Source organism: Mustela erminea, chromosome X (genome assembly GCF_009829155.1).
Source record: "Mustela erminea isolate mMusErm1 chromosome X, mMusErm1.Pri, whole genome shotgun sequence".
In the NCBI taxonomy this organism is placed as follows: Eukaryota; Metazoa; Chordata; class Mammalia; order Carnivora; family Mustelidae; genus Mustela; species Mustela erminea.
Genome location: NC_045635.1, coordinates 100,846,971 through 100,852,170, shown reverse-complemented (window position 1 = coordinate 100,852,170; position 5,200 = coordinate 100,846,971). Strand labels below are relative to the sequence as shown.

General features: G+C 40.5%; 1 pseudogene; it reads left to right on the top strand.

Annotated features, from left to right (window-relative positions):
- The first annotated feature begins 3,655 nt into the window (after positions 1 to 3,655).
- On the top strand, positions 3,656 to 4,900 carry LOC116582342 (annotated as a pseudogene).
- The last annotated feature ends 300 nt before the right edge of the window (positions 4,901 to 5,200 follow it).

The window sequence follows — 5,200 nt, the reverse complement described above, 5'->3', positions numbered from 1 at the left end:
TTTATAATAAATTAAGTCTGTTAATAACAAGTACTGGTGAAGATGAAAACCAAAACTTTTATAACCCACTGACAAATTAGTATGAACACTTTGGAAAAGAAAGCTGAATATGCTCATTTTCTATGATCTGGTACATCAATCCCCTAGAGAAATTCTGGAACATGTACAAGAATACTTCAAAGAAGCACTTATAATTGCAAAACAGAAGAACAACCCAAAGATTCATCAGGAGGGGAATACTTAAATTATAATACAGACAATGGAATACAATACTGAATAAATATTTTATAATGAATAAAATATATGCATTAATATCAAAGTATCTCGGAAATATAATATTAAGGGAATAAAGACAGTCACAGTGTTATTCCATACCTACAAAGTGAAAAAGATGTAAAAGTAACTAATATTTTTATAAAGACATATACATACATGATTTTTTTTAAGTGAAAACAGCAAGAGAATGACAAATACACAATTCAGTAGAGTGCTATCCTCCTGTGAGGATGATGAGTGAGGAATACAGCGGAATTTTCAAGTGCACTGATAATGCATTATTTTTTAATCTAGATGATAAATATATGAACGCTCATCTATTTTATATACCAGCTTAGAAACTATGTGTTTGAGGAGTAGTGTTCAAATTGTGTTCCTCTGAGTGTGTGAGAGGGATGCCAGAGCTGGACTACGTCTTTTCCAACAGGATTATTTTGCACAAAGAAGGGCGCATATTGAGTCACAAGGTCCCCTTGCACACTTACTGTAAGGGCCTATTTAGCCAGAGGGATTCCATCTTGGGTTAAACAGTGATTTTGTTTTTTATGCAGTAAAACTTAAACTGACCCTGCCCCCACTCAGGGACTTAACTTAAAAACAAGTCCCGAAAACCAGTCCCAGGTAACAAAGCCCAAATACAAGGGTGGGTCAGGCCAGGTGGAGACATCCAATCAGTTGGGGGCATTGCATACTGTCTCCCTACCTACCAAGGAATATGGGCCCCACCTTTTGGGCGCCAATTCTGACCAAGGTGATAGGCTAGTTCAAATGTCTACTATAGGGTAAATTGTTACTCAATCGGTCACTTATGTGTGACCTAACATGACTGCGTAGCTTTCTGTGTGTTACAATCTCATTGGCCACCTGTGCGTGGTCAGGCCCAACCACATGGCCTTTGCCCTTAAAGGCTAGTCTGTGGGGCAGAGAGTGGTCACCCTCTCTGTAAGAGGTGCGGCCCCGAATGTTCGGTTTGATTCTCGATGCTTGGTGCAGAAATAAAGCTTTGCTTGACCTTCACTTTGTATCAGTCTCGCTCCTTTAATCACAGACCCATTATTGGGGGACCTTTCACTTACGGATCTGTATTTAGCCAAAGCCCAAAGAAACCAAAAGCTTAAGGTCAGTAACTATTGCCCACAGGTGATGAATTCAAAATAAAGACAAAACAGTCATGAAGTGATATCATAGGTCAAGAGGGGAAAAACGGGCACCTACTTAGTTGCCACTCTTCAGGAATTCATCCCTAATGGACTGGATAAAGAGGGTTCCTTCTTTCAACCACCTGCAAGATTCACCATCGTTTCCAGTGTGAAAAGGGGGGCTTGTCTCTTATTCTTTCTAACCCTACTCTGTTGTTCATTCACTCTCCTGCTCACCTTCTCTGATAAAATGTTCCCTGTGGCTATATATTTTTTCTTCTATAAAGTGTGTCAGCAAATGTGAAAATTTGTCAACTCCCCATTATTTCCATTTCTCCAAATCCCCAACATCAATCACGGAGCATAATTGCAAAAAATATTCTGATCTATGTATATGCTTCAGCAATTCCAGTATCTAAATGGAGACCATCAAAAAACGTTTTTATGGCTTTTTATTTTTCTTTTCTCTGCAGTATTTTGAAGCTGCTGCAACATCCCTGCTGACTCTTTTTGTTTGGCAAAGGTCAGCTTTGACTATGCGCTGGCGTTTCAGCGGAGATGGATAATCTGCTTAATGAGAGCAATTTCCTGCTCTGACCTAGCCTTTAATTATTTTTTAATCACATATTTGGCATATTTGGTCATCGTAGTTCATTACTTCCTTTGCAACGTTGTCTTGTAATGGAAATGAGTGCACTTATTCTGGACGGTGTGGAATGAAGCTATCACAGTGACGGTGAGCCTCACTTTACAGTGGACCTAAGTTCCCAAAATGTGAATACCAATGGCATTGCTGTAAATCCAGCCTTATCTTTCCATAAACGAATGATCATATGTTTCATATTCATCTTTGAGTGATCACTGATTTGCTCTTGAATTTTTTATTTTACTTAGGTCTCTCCTCCAAGTTGTTAATGTTCTATAAATGCACATCAAATATGCCAGGAGGATGTAATATTTAAAGAACTGAAATTAGAAATCCGGGGATATGGGAAGGCATTTTATAATGTGACTCATCATCTTCCTAATTTGTTGGGACTTTCAACCTTTAACTTCTATTCATAGATATTCTTATATACAAATATTATTATACAGGATTCTGTATAAAAAGTATTTTTAAGTCCTACCGGATGGCCTTGTACTCGTAAAGGAGCTACTGTGGGCAGGTAGCACAAAGTAGTGTGCCAACACTGAGTGGAGATATATTAGTGTGCTACATGCAACCTTTGGTACATATCCTGCACACCTTCTTGGGGTATCACAATCACTCAAAGACTGACTTTAGGGGCAGGGAGAAATTAACGTAATTTAATTAAGTAATTAAAAGCAGTATTTTTTTTTATTAAAATGAACCAACTTCTAAAATAAAACAAAATACAGTAAACCAACATTTTATTTTTATTTTTATTTTTTGTTAAAGATTTTTATTTATTTATTTGACAGAGATTACAAGTAGACAGAGAGGCAGGCAGAGAGAGAGGAAGGGAAGCAGACTCCCTGCTAAGCAGAGAGCCCATTGTGGGGCTCGATCCCAGGACCCTGGCAGAGGCTTTAACCCACTGAGGCCACCCAGGTGCCCCTAAACCAACATTTTAAAACAAGTTATCTTCATATAATTGTAAGGTAAAGTACAACTATTCAAAGAAATATCTTGCTTTCAGAGGTACCTAGAACTGTGTCCCCTCACTCTCAGTTAAATTTACTTGTCTCTACTATCAGGAATACTTTGGCAGAAAAGTTTGAGAAGCCAGAGTTACAGCACCCTGACAAGAAGCTATCCAGTCTCTATTTGAACATTTCATATAATGGATGGGCTTTTACCCAAAAAAGGACACATTTTAGGGTTCCTCAGGTCTATGCCTTCAGGTATTATTGCGCCTGCCCAGTCTTTCCTGCCACCCCCCCCCCTCCTGGTCACCTTCCCTGCCACCCTTCCTCCCCCGCTCACCACCCCCCTGCCACCTCGCGCCCCCCCCCCCCTTGCAGATTAGTCTCTTTCTCCAGTCAAAGACTCCTTTTTTTATAGCATTAAAAAAAAGCAGTCTAACCAAACTCCACTCTGAAACACTTCCTTTTTTTCCTGCCCAACTCCATCACCGGAATGGGGATATGTAAGAAGAGGTCAAAGCTGGGGCAACCCGCTTGCCCTTCCACCTCACTGGTTCAAGAGGGTAGGGCGCATGCGCTCCTTGGGTCAGTGGGCTTGACTTCCGTTCCCATCGTGCCCTGAAAGCTGAATCATGGAGCACGCTAAAGGACTCAGTGCTAGTGAGGAAGAACGGTGCTGCTTTAATAGGAGCGAATCGTTTAGAAATGAGCAAAGGTCTAGTGAAGATATTTTCTGGGACTTTCAGATAAACATCTTGGGTGAAAAGGATAACACCCCGGTTCATTTCTGTGACAAATGCGAATTGCCCATTAAAATCTATGGGCGGATGATTCCGTGTAAGCATGCTTTTTGCTATGCCTGTGCTATTTTACATGAAAAAGGAGGCGATAAGATATGTCCAGGCTGTAGTAAATATGTTCACCGAATTGAGGAGCATGCACAAGGTTCTCTATTCATGTGCAGCACTGTTCAGGGATGCAAGAGAACGTATTTGTCTCAACAAGATTTAGATGCTCATATCAACCACCGCCACATGAGACACAGAGACCCTGCTGCCGGTCCTTAACTTGAAAATATGCATTCTGCGTATTGCTGCAGCGCCACATGAAATCTCTGATTGTTTTATAAGACAAGCATCATAAGAACCGTATTCCAACAAGGCAGCATTTTATATCACCACTTCCTTTCCAACATGTACAGCATAAGCCATAAGAAGATATTTATGCTCCTCCAGCGGAGTTCGTCATACACAGCTTCACCTCAACTTCCTTCAGCGAGTCAGGAAACCTCTGTATTTCAACAAGAAAGCATAGCAACTTAATGACTCAGATTCTGGTGCTTGAAAACTACTACCTCCTGTCTCTACACCTGAGCTCACCATCATCCTGAATATCAGCGTCAACCAGTGGTATTGAACTCTCCTAATATTATATCTCCAGAGAAACGTTTTGTACTGTACTCTCACCTCCACCACCAGTGAGCCATCGAATACCTCATCAAATACCACCTGAAGCCAAGCTTCAGGTCTACCAATGACTTCTTCTCCAGCGCCTTCTCCATAGGCACATTATTGCTCAGATTCTACCTTATATGAAATATTTGCCTCCAGGACCTGTACCACTTCAAACAGGATAGTTCACTTGTAAGTACACACCCTTCTCACCATTGTAATTCACACTCTTTACTCCAGTTCACTGAAAGTCAAGGAACTCAGAGTCCTCAGTTTATAAAACTAGGGGAAAGGGACATGAGTATATGGCCTGCAGACAGAAGGCCAAGGCTTCCTTCATGAGTTTAGGGTCTATCTTCTCAAACCCTACTTTCTGGACTGTATCACCCAGATCAGACAAGATACATGTCATATTACCAACCGTAACAGTATTTTGAACAGAAGATATGATGAGGAAAAAAAAAACTTGAGTATCATCAAACTTCTAATTAAGCTTTGACCATTTGGGGCAGGAAAGCCCCTCTGGAAGTCTTGTCTCTTAAAATGGTTATAAACCTTGATCTTAGGAATGTTTTCAGGTATTTAACAATTGTGCAGAAAAGCAGCTCGGTTGAGCATAGCTATGCTTTAACTACTTTGCTCCTCTACAGTGGTAAATTGACCCAGAAGCAACCATTTGCAATATTATTTCCTGAAAAAGAAAATGGCGTTCTACTTTCAGAAGTG